Genomic DNA, 16853 nt, shown 5'->3' with positions numbered 1-16853 from the left:
AAATTAGTAAAATATTGAAAGTATGCATACACATATATTTTATATGTTTACAAACACTAGCTGTGAAAAGTTTGGACACATACTCAAAAAAGGGCTTTCCTTGTTTTTACTGTTTTTTCACATTTTAGAAAATAATAGTGAAGACCTCAATGCTATAAAATAACACACATGGAATTATCCAGTGATCCCCCAAAATAAAAATAAAAAAGTTGAACTATATTAGTATAGATTCTACTCTTGGTATTCTCTCAAGCAGCTTCATGAGGTTTGAAGAAATTCCTTATGCTAAATACACTGTGCTGAGCACTTGTTGGCTATATATACTTATTTTTGTAATATGACAAAATGGTTGACAAACAAAACAGCCAATTCCACTGCTGATTTTCTTTTTTAACCAGATTCCAACTGAGGCTACCAAGGCAAATTATGTAAATTAGGTACTAATATTACTGATGTAATTACTGATATTTTTAAAGGTCTTCTTTTGCACATAAATAGGAAAACATTGTGATTATTTTTAAGTTTTAAAACAGAACATGTGGACATCAAATTGTTTATTTGTATTTATAATTTTAAAAAATGCAAAACAAGTCCAGATGATTAAAATCTGTTATTCACTCACATCTCACTGACAGTGACTGACTGTACATCTGTGTGTGTGTGTGTGTGTGTGTGTGTGTGTGTGTGTGTGTGTGTGTGTGTAAGAAATGGGAGACTGTGGAAGGAAAATTAGACCTTATCCAACACGTTCACTTGCTGCAATGTTTTCCCCCCACTTTCTCAGCATTAAATAGTCAATTCAGACAGAAAGACAGAAAAAGCTTGCCCCATGGTACAATGATAAAACCCGTACCTTAAAACAAACAGTACAGAATCTAGAGCAGAAATGGAGATCAACCAAGCTGGAAGTGTTCCACTTTGCCTGGAAGGACAGCTTTATAGAGTATAGAAATGCTCTCACTAAAGCTCGCTCAGCATATCTGGCCTCGCTGATCGAGAATAATAAATATAATCCTAGAGTACTGTTTAGTGTGATTTCCAGAATTACAAAAAATCAGGCAGGTACTGAACCACAAATTCCAGCGACTCTCACCACAAGTTTTTATGGACTTTTTTAACAATAAAATCGAAAATATTAGACAACAAATTCAACCCACAGTATTAAATCCAACTTGGCTGTCATCTGCTGTGGCTGATATAAAACATAACGTAGTTGCAGAAGAAAGGCTGGAAATTTCTACCCACTCCCACAGTTAGAACTAGAGAAGATTATCTCCTCTGCAAATTGTACAACCTGCACACTTGATGCAATTCCCTCAAAATTACTCAAAGAATTACTACCAGTTATCATCAATCCTCTTTTAACTATAGTAAACCCGTCTCTTAGCCTGGGCCAGGTACCCAAAGCTTTCAAACTAGCAGTTATTAAACCTCTGATCAAGAAACCAAACCTTGATGCTAGCGTATTGTCTAATTACAGGCCTATTTCTAACCTACCATTTATATCTAAGATCTTAGAAAAAGCTGTAGCCCAACAACTTAGTTCATATCTACATAAGATATATGTATATATAACCACATATATGAAAAATTCCAATCTGGATTCAGGCCACATCACAGCACTGAGACAGCTCTAGTTAAGATAACAAATGATCTTCTTCTTGCCTCTGATCAAGGCTACATATTCCCTGTTGGTGCTACTTGACCTCAGCGCAGCTTTCCATACGATAGACCACAATATTCTCCTAGAAAGGTTAGAAAACATGGTTGGAATCACAGGGACAGCCCTATCATGGTTCAAATCTTACTTAACGGAACGTTATCAGTTCATAAAGGTAAACGATTTATCTTCCAATTATTCAAAAGTAAGATTTGGAATTCCGCAAGGCTCTATTTTAGGACCATTATTATTTACATTATACATGTTACTGTTAGGCACAGTTATAAGTAACCATGACATTAACTTTTACTGTTACGCAGACGATACGCAACTGTACATATCAGCCATGCCTGATGACAAATACAGGTTAAAGAAAATAGAAGATTGTGTAAAAGACGGCAAAGGCTGGATGTTGCGTAACTTCCTCCTTCTAAACAGTAACAAAACAGAGGTTCTCCTTCTGGGTCCAAAAGTGGCAAGAAATAAATTATCAGATTTGACTTTAAATCTCGCTGACTTCCCAGTTATACCTGGTTCAGCAGCAAAAAATCTTGGCGTCATAATTGATCCAGATTTATCATTCAATCAACACATAGGCAGTATCACTAGGACAGCTTTTTTACATCTTCGCCAAAATAAGAAATGCTTTATCGCTGCATGATGCAGAAACATTAGTACATGCCTTTATTACTTCAAGGCTAGACTATTGTAATGCACTACTGACATGCACCAGCAGGAATTTAAGTAAACTTCAACTAGTTCAAAATGCTGCAGCCAGGGTTCTCACTAAAACTAGAAAATTTGATCATATCAGTCCAGTTCTATCATCACTTCATTGGCTGCCTGTTAAATTCCGTATTGATTACAAAATTCTTTTATTGATATATAAAGCCCTACATGGGCTCGCTCCTGAGTACCTGCAAGACCTTATTTCCCATTACGAGCCACCATGATTACTCAGATCACAGAGTGCTGGCTAATAGTTCCCAGAATTCAGAAAGTTTCAGCTGGGGTAAGAGCCTTTTCTTATAAAGCCCCCAAACTCTGGAATGATCTTCCGGAAAATGTTCGGGACTCAGACTCAGTCGCAATCTTCAAATCTAGGCTGAAACTCACTTGTTTAGTTTAGCTTTTGGTAGTTAATGTTCCCCCTTAGATAAAGGCAGCAGATCCAGGGGTCCATGGACACAGGGAATTATAGTAAACTGAGACTTTGGTGCTGTTGTCCCGCCGCTCGCATGCGATCACTCAGGTTTGTGGATGGTGGAGCGGAGGGATGCCAAATTGTTTCAGGGTGCTCCCGTGTCTGTGTGTCCTTTTGGTTCTCTCCTTTTAGTTAAGCTGTTATAGTCAGATCTTCCGGAGTCATTAGCCACACTCTGGAAATGTTCATTCTCTGTTTTACACACAGCCAAACAGAACAAAACTAATTCCATCTCCCCACATTTTTCCGAGTAAATGACTGCCCACCTGTCCGGCTGGACACTGATGGATGATTGTCTGTCGAGCTCTCCTGCTACCCGCTTCAGACTAGTTGCCCATGCCCCAGTCACCGCCACTTGCCCAGCTACTGCCACTTGCTTTGGACTAGCTGCCCACCCTAACTACTACTACTACTACTACTACTATTAATATTAGTAGTATAATAATTTTGTAGGTAGTTTGACCAGAGGAGGATGGGTCCCCCCTTGTGAGCCTTGGTTCCTCCCAAGGTTTCTTCCCCAGCTCTGAGGGAGTTTTTCCTTGCCACTGTCGGCCCTGGCTTGCTCACCTGGAGGAATTACATTTCATGTTAAAACTTTGTCTTTAATGGATTTCTGTGAAGCTGCTTTGTGACAACATCAGTTGTAAAAAGTGCTATACAAATAAATTTGACTTGACTTGACTTGAATTCCATAACAAAATGCATACATTTGGATATGACATAGAAGTATTCATTCAGATTATTGTTAAAGAAAACACTTGGTATTCATTTTTTTATGTAAGAGTTGATTCTCAAAAGTAAACATCAGTATCGAAGTAATGACCCTTCTGTATCGAACGACCCTCTCTTAGTGTTTAGCATGTCCAGCAGTTTCTAATGTTTGATGGCCAATCTCAGTTATTCCTTGAGTTAACAGTGCATCAATTCATCCTCATTCAGGTACTTTTTCCTCTGGTTTGAGTCATTCCAGTAAAGCAAAGTTTTATGACGTGGTCAACAATGTCGAGAGGTCAGCACTGTCAAAACATAACATAACATATCTCATGACTCAGAAAGTGTCATTTCCCAAAAGCTTTGCAGAACATTTATACCCATGCCCATCCATGTTGAAGCAGTCACAGTATAGGTAAATGTTTGTTATCTTTGGTTTCACTTGGATGTGCAGCATGTCTCTGGGCTGGTCAACATGCATGCCTGGACAGACCAGCAGGGTTCTCCCTTTATCACATACAAGCCAGGGACATGATCCATAACAGTCATGTGACTGAATGTCTCCTGCCTCTTGCTCACCATTACATATCTAGACCATGGCTAAGATTGCCCAAGTTGTACTTAGATCAACTTTCCAAATAAAGCAATTTTTTTATTCTAACGTCAAAAACTTGATGAAGCCTTGAGATGAATGAAGAAAGTTTGGTCTTTTCATAAATAAAATCAGTTTATTGTTAGTGCAAAATTCTAAAATTGAAAAAAGGATGTGTACTTGGAAAATCTGGTCTGAGGTTACGTTTGAAAAGCAGGCATGGTGTACATGGTGAATGGAGGCATTCTTTTGAGAGGGTGATAGAAATGCTTTCTCATTGAGACTGATGACATGACAATTTGCTAAGTCAGAAAAACAGTTTTTTTAGCAGCTGGGTTATTTTCTAAACTCATCATGTGATGCCTCTACTAATACACCTATGTTATGTTGCTCTGTTTCTATTACCAATTTAATTTGTCCCACATTTACAGCTAGCATCAGTATCTGCTTGAAGGGACAGTAATCCTGGGCACTCGGGCCAAGGCCGACAAAAGCCTACATGTCAGTGATACTTTTGCATCTAAATATATCATAGATTGACAGCAGCAGGTGAGCGAGGCTCTGTCAGACACTTGCACTGAATGATCAAGCATACACTGTAGGTCACACTGAAGTGTATGTGTGTGTGTGTGGGTGTGTGTGTGTGTGTGTGTGTGTCTCCTTTTTGGGTGTGGTTGGGGCTCAGATGCCATCTCTCTTCATTGTGGACTGAGATCTGAACTACACACAACCCATTTTTTGGGTTTCTCTTCAAAGCCAGCTGGTCTGGCTTTATTTCTTTTTTTTTTCTTTCAGTTCTTTTTTTCAATTAATTATTTTTTAAACATTTTTGTATAAGCTGGCCCACAGCAGGTGCTGGAGGGTAGTGCTTCCTGGGGAAGAAAACAGAAAGGACTGGTAAGTTCTCAGCGATTATGTCAGAATTCACTATGAAAAAGCGCTGGACATGAGCAAAACCTAGAATGTCTGCGATGAGAAGAAAAGAGTGTGAGCTTGAGTGGCATGGTGATTGTGTCTCCTTTGGGATATATGCAGATCTGAGAATAGAAATAGAAAGATACAAATTTAGAGACGAGGCACATGTTTTGGCTTGGTGAAGAGATATGTTTGTCCTGAAACAGGGTACGTGTCATCACTGGCTAATATTGTCATAGTTGTTTAGGGTACACCAATGAAAAAATATTGTTAGAGTTCAAGTTAAGTACATAGCCAAGTAAAGTCAGATGGTTCAATCCTGTATTGATAGCCAACTTGTGGACACAAATATATAAGTATGCTTTCTTTTCACTTCCACATTATACATTTAATATGTGTGCAATTGGTTGATTTTAATGGCTACACTGAGATAAAAAGGTCACTACATGTTGAAAGAACATGAAACAAATAGGAAATGAGATGTCCTACTCTGCTGCACTTCAAGCTAAATCAGCTGACTGCTTGAGCTCTCCTCTCCACTGCTGTCTTGCCTTGTGACTACGGAGGCCACAGCTGCAAGAAATCAATCAGGAGTGGCAGAGAGAATCAAAGACGTATCAAGGGCATTTTAGAAAGCCCACAAAACAGCCCGTGCCTGGCCACAACCACAGCAGCCTTCTCCTTTTTCAGCATCAGTTTCAAAACAAAAGATGTGTCGTGTCTTTTTTTCGAGCTCACATCATACATCAACAACTTGTGAACTTTTGTTTGTGTGTTTTCATGACTGGTCCTGTCAGTGGACGGTGACATTGGCTTGCTTTCTTTTCTGTACCCCCTTATAATGAATTGCACTCAAAAGTTGAATCAGTGTTTATAGACTGATCTGAAGAGTGTTGACCCAGTTTATAGTTCCAGAACTAGAGTGATCAGTACTTGTTGTGTGAGGGTTTTTAGCTTAAGAAACATATTTTGAAACCTCACATTTAGTTGTCATGACCAGAATGCTTATGCTTAAATGAAATAAAATGCTCTGTTGTATGCTGAAAATGTTATATTATAAAGTAGGCCATGAATCATGGTGACTGTGCACATAAGTGTTTATTTCATGCTTTTTTAGCTCTTTGTCCTTCTTGTGTAGTAAAAACATCTTGTTTTCTTGCATGTTTTTGTGGCTGATTTTGGGTGTGGACCATAAAGAGAATTGTCAAAAAAATCCATTATTGTCACTACTGTTAATGATAGATTGAAGTCACCATTTGTCTCCATTTAGAGAAAAAAAATCCATGTAATTGATTGCAAATGATCAAATGAAATAAAGTGATTTTGAGTTATACTGTATGTTACACAAGTTCCACAAGCTAAAGTGCAGTTTTTTGACAGGTTTTTACGACATTTAGCCAAACAATGGCCAAGAACTTGCTACATAATGCTGTACAGTTCAAAGTGGCTTTTCTATAGTGTAAGTCTTTGGCTGAAACAGGAGTACAACATACAAGTTTAATTTCTTTCAGTATTTAGTATGGAGTCATGCTCCAGTTGATCTAACTAAAATAAGCTCCTTGTTACAAGCAAACATCATGGAGTAATATGGCCCAAAATGGGAAGACTTGCGCACATGCTAACCTCCCTAAAGAGCTACAAATCAGCAGAATCATTTAAAAGTGCTGTTCACATATTTAACTTATAATGCTGTTTATGTGAATGGTTGCATAAGTTCATAAATCAACAGGCCGATTGAGAAAATTTCAGAAGTCACTACTACCATCTACTTGTCTACCATCCACAACTACTGATCTGGCTGTTCTGCTAACAATCCCTCAACGTCTTTTTGCATATTTTTCCTCAAGTCAGTGTCTCAGTGTTGAAATGAAAGTATGTTAAATACAAAAGGCATAAAATATATATAAGTCCATAAAGATCTCACAGAGCTATACAGTCTTCTCAAAAACACACAAAGATGTGGTTCAGTATGCTGGTAAAGTTCACTTTTTTTTTTACCCTTCACCACACTTGGCAACTTCAGATGAAATTTGTCAATGAAAAACATTCTCCTAAGAGAGAGCCCATGCTTTCTGTGAGTGTAACTGTCTGTGCTAATGCTGGGAGGGGAGCAAGACAATGGAGGTGAAGGTTTGTGTTTGTCAGTGTGTAGAACTGTGAGCAAGCTTATTTCATTTTCACTTTACTTTTGTCTTTAGGATAATATATATCTCCACTGATAATCAAGTTCACATGATATAGGAGAGAATGACTTTTTCGAATAGGCATCAAAGTGTAATATTCAAACCTGCCACTGATCAGCACTGACACTTAACACAGCTTCTGCTGCATGACTTTACACATGTTAAAATGCTCAATTTATTAATTTAACTACTAAAGAAAAGGAAAAATGTATATTATTTATATGTAACATGTTGTCTCAGGTGCCAAAAGAAAGGCCTGGATACCACAAGCAGCAACTTTATGGAGACACAGAAACGCTGAAGATAAAAACAGAGGAATGAGAGAGTAGAGTTGTTGACAAGACGATATGTGCAAGTAGTTGGTAAGACCTGTCTTATTATCTGTTATCTACTACATTTATGTGTGTGTGTGTGTGTGTGTGTGTGTGTGTGTGTGTGTGTTAAATTCAGCAAATAAACAGTAAATGTGTATTGTGCATTAAAATGTGCAGGAGTGTGTTCTTTATAGAGGATGTGTTCACATATTTTCACTTAGAAAATCAACCAAATGTAATTTGACCAAGGGTGGCCAAACTCTTGCATTAACACAAAGCCTATGTGTTTATGTGTGTACAAATATATATGTACAACCCTGTTTCCTAAAAAGTTGGGACACTTTGAAAAATGTAAATAAAAACAAAATGCAATGATGTGCAAATCATTTAAACCCTATATTTCATTGAAAATGCTTCAAAGACAACATATAATATGCCCATTTTGAATTTGATGCCAACAACACATTCCAAAAAAATTGGGATGGGGGCAACAAAAGGCTGGTAAAGTTGTATAATGCTTAAAAAACACCTGATGATTAACTGGAAACAGGTCATTATTGGGTATAAAAAGAGTATCCAAGAGAGTCTATGTCTTTCAGAAGTAAAGATGAGGAGCGGTCCACCACTCTGTGCGAGTAAATAGTGCAACAATTCAAGAATAACGTTTCTCAATGTAAAATAGCAAAGTATTTTTGCTTTTCATTATCAACGGTACAAGATAACATTAAAAGATTTACAGTATCTGGAGAAATCTCTGTATGCAAGGGAGAAGGCCAAAAACCAGTATTTGCTGGCTGTGATGGGGGCCCTCAGGCAGCACTGCATTAAAAACAGACATGATTCTGTAGTGGAAATCATTGCATGGGCTCAGAAACACTTCTAAAAAAACACTTTATGATAACAGTTCGTCGCTGCATCCACAAATGCTAATTAAAACTCTTAAACGCAAAGAAGAAATCATATATTAACAGGATCCAGGAAGGCTGCCACCTTTTCTAGGCCCGAGCTCATTTAAAATGGACTGAGGAGAAGTGAAAAATTGTTCTGTGGCCCGACGAATCAACATTTGAATTTCTTTTTGGAAATTGTGAACATTGTGACCTCCGGGCTAAAGACCACTCAGCTTGTTATCAGTGCACAGTTCAAAAGCCAGTATTCATGATGGTATAGTGGTGCATTAGTGCACATGGCATGGATGACTGGCACATCTGTGAAGGCATCATTAATGCTGAACAATATATACAGGTTTTGGCAACATATGCTGCCATCCAGACGACATCTTTTTCAGCATGGCTCCATATTAAAAGAGTCCTGATGCTAAACTGGCCTACCTGCAGTCCAGAATTGTCAACACTGAAAACATTTAGTGCCTTATGAAATGAAAAATACGACAAAGGAGACCCCAAACTGTTGAGCAGCTGAACTTCTATATCAAACAACAAAACATTTCACTTTCAAAACTACAGCAATTGGTCTCCTCAGTTCCCAAACACTTACAGAGTGATGATAAAAGAAAAGGTGATGAAACACAGTGATAAACATGACCCCGTCCCAACTTTTTTGGAACGTGTTGTTGGCATCAAATTCAAAATGGGTGTATATTTTTCAAAAAACAATACAATTTCAAAGTTTCAACATTTGATTTGTTGTCTTTGTGCTATTTTAAATGAAATATAGGGTTTAATGATTTGCACATCATTATTATTTTTTTTTTAATATATATATTTTGCACAGTGTCCCAACTTTTTTGTAAATGGGGTGTATATATATGTGTGTGTGTGTGTGTGTGTGTGTGTGTGTGAGAGAGAGAGAGAGAAAGAGAGAGAGAGAGAGAGAGAGAGAGAGAGAGAGAGAGAGAGAAAGAAAGAGAGAGAGAGAGGGAGAGAAAGAGAGAGAGTGTTGACATTGTTGTTTTCTGCACTATATAAAAATAATAAAATATATACAATTAGAATAAATACATATAATCATAAACGCAGCAAAACATGTTTTTGTTTTAAAAAAATTAGTAATATCTCCGTCAGAAGAATACAGATAGGTACGACACAGGTTTGGTTCCTTCTAAGCGCATTCCAGCCATTGCACGGATTCGTTAAAATTCATTAGCAGCACACCTGGTTACTTTAATAAGGGTCTGATTAGCTGAAGCAAGCAATGGATGGTAATTGTGGCCTAATAATAAGCATATTATTGTTTAATAAATTTATTTTCTAAATACATAAATATTTCACTGATTTATGTTTTACTTTTTTATTTGAAATATACTTGATGCTAACGCAAGGCGAACGTAGTAAAACGACACTCAATCTAACTTTGAGGCAACTGATCGCCAGTTTTCATCTGTGTAGTGTACACTGAGAACTGAGTCCGCCCCTTTTTACAGCGACCCCCCCCACCCCCACCCCCAACACTGCGCGCGCCCAGTGCGTGACGAAGTCGTGTTGTGCTTCGTGCCAGTGAAGTGTAGAGAGGAGTCCCACACTGGGATCTAAGTGCAGCAGGAGCGCGCGGAGCACTCTTCTGAAGTCTTTCCAGAGAAACACAAGGATCTTTGAGCACTTTTAGATGTTGACACTTCGTAGTTGCGCCTAAACACCGCTGAAATACGAGGAGTTATGTGATCATGCTCTTGATTTACGGCCGCTGCTGAAGTGATCTCCTGCTGCTTCGCGTTCAGAGAGAGCTTATTGTACTCGCAGCACTCGCGTGGTCCTGTGGACTGCTACTTTAGCTGGACCTGACTGACCAAAACACCAGTGGTCGCCGTCACTCTTTCCAGTAGTCATCCTCATGTCTAACAGTGTAAGTAAATTGTATTCTGCTTTAGGCAACGTTCTGCCATGCTAATGCTCGATACTAAGATATCGCCGGTTTAATATTATATAAGGGGTCCAGTTTACTAATATTTTTGGTAGCTAAACTAGCTGTAGATGTTTTATATCCCGTAAATGCTGTTTGTAGTAAGATGAATGTCTCCACGTTGGGGCAATCTGTAAGACCACTCAGGGTGAGACTGATATTTGAGTAGTAGAATTTAGTAGTAGAAAGTAGAATTTGAGTTCAGTAGCTAATGATGACGCTTTTTGGGTTGGTGATTATATTTGGAATGGAGGTATAGAGTAAGAAAAAACTTAAGGTAATGTATTAAGAGAGCTATTCGTGTTACAAGATAGATATTAATTTAAATGTAAGTAAAAAAACTAGGAAGACATCTGCAAAACTGTTACTGATACGTGTTACTGATACGTAAAAAACAGATTTCCACATTATTGAACATGTTTTAGCCCCTTTAGTGCCTAACTGCAAGAAACTACAGGAAAACCAGAAACTTACATAGAAAGTTGCAAAAAGTCTTGGACAAGTTTGTTGAGTGGCTGTGCAGTTAATGATAGGTATTTTTAAGATAGCATAAACACTCTGAAGTGGAAAATGTATGTCTTAAGTTTTGCTTAAAAAAGCATCTTTACAATTTTGTATTGCATTGAACTTTTGCCGTTAGGTAGTTGATGAAACTAATATCACTAGACATTTTTAAGTTTTACATTATGCATGCTTGTGTCAGATCAGCCATGCTTGTATTCACTTGTTGTTCCCATTAACATATGCACACAAAACATTTCCTATGGGCAGGAAAATGACAGAATATTTCTTGTTCAGTCTTAATTAAATAAGTTACAAATAAGCAGAAACTAATCTAATTAAACCATTGTGAATTGTATAATAAGCCCACTACTATTACTTATGCTGATATACTGATGCTCAGAAAATTGTAGATCATTTACAGAGCCCTTTTTGTAACATATCTATAGCTGTGTTACATAATAATATTGTGATTATTCCATTTAAAAATATTACATGAATTAATCATAATGATTTCACTGTAATGCTATGTAATACTTTGAGATACTGCAGCACATTTCTACTTGCACAGTAAAATTACCTCTGTTGAATTGACATATTTGATTAAATAAATTAACTCGCAGAGGCCAAAATTAATATTATTAGAGTAATTCAAAACAGGAGATTTTGATGTCTGTCAGACATGTGCAGGGCATCCTGCTGGGTGGTCTAAAAGATGGTTGGACCACCATGGCATACGTTAAATTTTACCATTAGCTTCTGAAACATTCGCAGCAGAATGACAGAAATCGCACTGTTATCACTCATAAGACAACTGGAGTGATCAGATTGGCTGAACAAAGATGGAATTAAAGCCTATTAAATGCTAATATTCAGAAATGAGCTAAAGTTACTCATGCAAATAAGTCATCAAAGTTTCAATACCTTGCAAAAGTTATGATAATGGGTTTTTATGCTGTTGCCCATTGCCTTGAAGTGGCCTACTTTCCTCATCAAATAAGGAAAAAAGAGTGTACACTTTCCTCAGATATCATGTATATATCCCCTACGGTACTTAGGGGAAAGGAAAGTGAGAGCGTGTATCCATCAATATTTACTTTATGCACATTTAACCTCATATTTATCCCTATGTAAATGAGCAGATGAAACATGATCTGTCCTGGTTTAGGGATTTGCTGATCTTTCCTGAAAACAGTTCATTTTGCAAAGCTCACAGAGTAATATTGCCCAAGCCCCCCCTCAGATATTAACTGTAATCTATCTTTGTCACTGGTGTAAAACGCTCAATTCAGCCCATTATACCGGTCCAGTGAGGAGGCTTCACACACAGAGAGCTCTTTATATGACGGCCTTATGTAGCGTTAATCAGCATGCTCCCTCTGCCCAAGACATCCATTAAAGAGCATATTTTTAGTGGGTCATGTGCCCATAGTTTGGAGTGAGGTGATCTCAAATCACTTTGTGACTTTAAGGTGAAAAGATGCAGTTACAGAGAGCAAGCACTTTAGGCAAAGGCCTCAACCTTCAGATTTAGAGGACCATCATTAGCTGCTTTAACTTTCTGTCTGTCCGAAAGATATTCCAACTGTTGTGTTTAGACCAGCAGCTGAGTTTAGAGAGTCTCTGCAGTTGGAATTTAGGCCAGGTACCACTCACATGCCTAAATGTGCATTTATAACCTGCTGAGGTCAGGCAACCTACCTGCTGATTTAAACTTTATTTTGCCTATCTGATTTCACAACTTACTTGTGAAGGATTTCACAATGATCATAAAAATGCATCTGCAAGGGCAGAGTTTAAGTTTAGCTCCAAGTGTAGGGTACATAAAAACACAGTTTGCGATCCAGCCCAAGGATGTGAGTGTTGTACAGTCTGCAAATTGTAGATTTGAAATCCATGTTTGGTGACAGTTTAGTCTGCCTAAGATTTGAGGTCTGTTTGTTCATTGTCTGAATCATGACCATTTTTATTCTAATGGCTAAAGCAACAATTCCTCAGACGATTCCCAAATGTCAGTTTACAGTTCAAATGAACTGTTTCCCCTTTGCATCTGTAAGCTTCATGGTAGTTTATGTAAACACAGCATACAGTAGATGAAGTGATCTCTACTGGTAAGAACACTTCTAAGAAGTGTGGCAGTGCACTTCATGGTTGGGATTAAAGTAGGCTGGGGTCTCTGACAAACTATTTGGCTATAACACAGTTTTAGGAGGGAAGTTCCTTGTTTCTGAAGCTTGGTTGTAGGATGTATCATAATCATATCAAATGTATCTTTAATAAACTCTTCTTCAGAATCCAGATAATGCTTAAATTCAGAAGCAGCTAGGGTTGCCACCAGCTCTAGTTTTTTGAAATACTTTTTTTTAATAGTATACTACACTGAGAATTGGCACTTGTGAGCAAATGGGGGAAAATGCATAGATCATTTAAAAGGGAAAAAATGTGCAATTTGATGTGTAAAAGACAAAAGACACTATAGATTCCTTTCATTAGCGACCATATGAAGTTGTTTAAAATTGTGTTGTGACTAAATTTCAGTATTTCATACACTCATGAATATATCTTCAAGGAGTAAATGACATGCTATAGAATCCATAAGTAGTGTAGTACAAAAAGATTATTGTTTTATTTTAGCAGTTTAAATGTGTAAAAGATAGTGATGCACAGGGATGGATACCTGATATTGTCATCCCTTTAGGGATAAAACTCACATTAAGAATACAGAAGCATCTTATACTATACAAGATGTTGAACTCCTCCTGTCTCTAAACACAACCCATATCTTGGTCTGTACCTTTGACTGTGTTGTTTTAAGATTCAAATTACGACAAGCTAAGCAAGTTAAGCAATCCAGATTAGAGGCTGCTTGTGGGAAAATCTCTTGCTTTGTTTGGGCCAGTCCCCTTACACCCTCCCCCACACCCCCCACCCCCACCCAAAAAAAGAAGGAACGCCCTGCTCTACTCTGTGTCCTACACACCTCCAGGTGCTAGCTGGGATAAGAGTATAGAGGCAGAAGAGTAGTGCCCTTTGTGAGCTGTATACTAGCAAACCATCAGGTCAATCTGTTACCCATCACCATCCTGACAAGAAAAGGTGTCAATCAAATCCATGAGCTAAGAACAGCAGTGGATTTACTTCCACATTCTAAATAGGTGAGTCTAGGGCTGATTATGTGAGCTAAGTAGGTTTGTCTATGGTTGATGAAAATGTACATTTTTAATGAATCTTCAATAATCAGTTGTCCATTTACATGATAATAATGCATATTTTAAATTATTCTACTGCTCTGTCTCACTGTAAGAAACAGTTTAGTACATTGAAGATATAACCCTCCTGCTAGCTTCACATGCTGCAGTGAGATAAAGCAGAGGTAGAAAATTAACACTATGTAATAGCAAAATAATCTGATGTGTTTTGCATTCATTTGCTAGTATCCAAGCTTGCAGCACGTGCTATGTACGCATGCCGGATCATTATTTGACTGCAACTAAAATGATCACAGAGAAGAGAGATGGTATCTTTGCATGTGGCTTTGGATGGGGCCGCAGAGTGTCAGTTGGCAGAGTGCACTGGTTAGTGGTGGAGTGCATAAACAGCCCACACAGTGAGATCGCAGCTGTGACACACATCTCTACAGCAAAAGGAAGCTATGCAAATTAGTACCCAAAACCGCACCGTGCCAAAGTATGAAACAGTCTCCAATGAAAAGATGTGAGAAGTTGAATGTGCAGGAATAATATCAAAGAGCTGTTGTCATTGTTGAAGTGTAATGTGACAAATTGATGATCTGTAATTAAGGCATTAAAAGTCTAGCATTAGTCTGAGGCAAAATCTAAAGCATCACTTGATTCATCTTGCAGAGTAGAGAAGTAATTTGGTACACAAAATGTGCTAACAGTTTGAGGGAACAGTCATATGTTAATGAGTTTGTATGCTTCAGTACACAGTAAGTTAGTTACATTTAGTCTATGGGAATAACTAAGGCCCTGCAAAGTCACTTCTAAGCAGCCAGCTTCATGGTTATGCTATGTAATAACTCTCCACAGTTCACTGAGACAAATGGCAGGGTCAGGGCATAGGAACGAAGCAGGAGCTGGGCTTCGTCTGCAGAATGGTCACCATCTACAGCTTGCGTGATTTCACTCTGTGTGAGAAGTCAGATACTTTCCCATCTCCTGTCTGTCCTTGGGAAGTTTCGAGGAGAGCAGAAAGGGTGGGGTGGAGAGTGGCTTGTCCCCATTCCGGCTCTGATTGATACAGACATTTGGCTGTCACTGCTGTGAGCTGTAGCTTTCTCCCTAGACAGACAACATAGAGATCTTAATGTCCTCACCATGAAAAAAGCGAAGTAATAGAGATAAGAAAAAGACAAGAATTAGAATATCTTTTGTAGTTGTTTGGCAAAAAACTTTGTTGGTCTGCAACAGCTGATTTAAGCCAAGATCCAGGTCAAATCTTTTGGAGACCAGCACTGGCAAAGACTGAAATAAAGGCTGAAAAATCACATTTTGAGGAGATGGTTAAGAGATGTTGATTGAAAGCAAGTTGTGAAAGTCATCTGAAAAGAAACATTTTACATTAAAGAAGAAACATAGTCACTTATCTTCTGAAAGGACATCCTTTGCAGCAATGGTACAAAACTGAATATGGTTACACCTCAAATGTGTTATTCAGAAATAATATTTAAAGAGAAGTGTGGTTTGTCTGGACTTTTACATGTTCACACAGTGTCCACACAGTGTCATTATTTTTAAGCTGTGTTGACACGTGTTTCAATCACAAAATGTTATGTGACACAAAATTTGAAGCAGACTTTAAGGAAGTATGCTTCAGTAAACCTAGCCTTGGTCCTCTTCATTTGAAGATAACTTTGGGGTGTCTGTATTACCGGCTATTGATTTGTGGCTATTCATACTCATTTTTGTGGGTGCCTTATCTAATTTTTCTGTAGTTTGGAGCAGTTGGTGAGAGGAAGCACCTTTTGGACTTTTTTATTGTCTTTCCTCTATGATGTCACATCCTTCCAAGAGCATCTCTGCAAAGGTTTCCTGTCGTTTTGTCCATCTGTGTGAGTTGCTGGGTGTTGTGCACGAAGAGACACTTCCTTCTTTGAGACATAGTCAGCCGTCTGGCAACTCTGGGGTCTGCCAAGAGCACTGACAATGTGATCCAGCAAGCACTGACAAGTTCCTCTTCAACCTGGCAAGGCTCCTTAGTGCTTCAAATGCCCTGAAAGATGGTGTTAATGAGGTTATATGCCTCAGTCTCAAAGGTGTTGGCAGACTTGAGCAAATAATGTCATTGCCTGTCTCTTCACTGTCTCTTCTGACTTTATGATCTTCCTTAAATTAAACTGGGCACTGTAGAATGCTTATGTTATGAATTTGTTGCTTAAAAACTTTCCAAAATTCAGTGTAATCAATTACTTTGGATGGCTATTTTGTAATGCATATGATCTAATTTCGAGAATGGTGGTCAAGAATACCTCTGCTGTTTCTTTTCCTCAAAGCGGGTTTATAATGAGGTGCTGATGAGGTCTCTGCTCAAGCCGCATTGAGAGTTATCTGAGGCTTAATGGCTTTGCTCAGGAGACAAGCTCAGTGCTAGCTAAGTGTTGTCTTGCCACTATCTTACTTCTATGACACTATGGTGCTTCTCACAACATCTTGAGAACCCTTTCCCTTCCTGATGTTAGGAGCTAAGGAGCTAATTAACAAAATGACCAAATTGTTAATTTCACAGCATTGCTAAATTTCCTAATTTTCATTTATTACTGATAACATTGGGTGGACTATTGCTTTGTTATGCACTGACCCACATAGTTCTCTGTGGAGCCTTTCTGTGGGGTTTCTCACTCATTTCCCTCTGCTTTTAAATCTGTAACATGGGTAAACATACAAATCTTTAAGAC

General features: G+C 38.2%; 1 protein-coding gene across 4 annotated transcripts in view; it reads left to right on the top strand.

Moving 5' to 3' along the window:
- Positions 1-4819: 4819 nt before the first annotated feature.
- Positions 4820-16853, top strand: part of mef2ca (myocyte enhancer factor 2ca) — a 37708-nt gene continuing 25674 nt past the window's right edge. For 2 of the 4 annotated variants that reach the window (XM_036594418.1, XM_036594416.1), the window contains exons 1-2: positions 4820-5064; positions 7506-7627. The gene's annotated coding sequence lies outside the window, so the exon portion shown is untranslated. Of the gene's footprint in view, positions 5065-7505; positions 7628-10020; positions 10382-16853 lie in introns of those variants that run through there. The other 2 variants (XM_036594419.1, XM_036594417.1) reach the window with 2 other exon arrangements.

This window comes from Colossoma macropomum, unplaced genomic scaffold, assembly GCF_904425465.1.
Source record: "Colossoma macropomum unplaced genomic scaffold, Colossoma_macropomum, whole genome shotgun sequence".
Classification (NCBI taxonomy): domain Eukaryota; kingdom Metazoa; phylum Chordata; class Actinopteri; order Characiformes; family Serrasalmidae; genus Colossoma; species Colossoma macropomum.
This window is presented reverse-complemented; position numbering and strand designations above follow the sequence as displayed.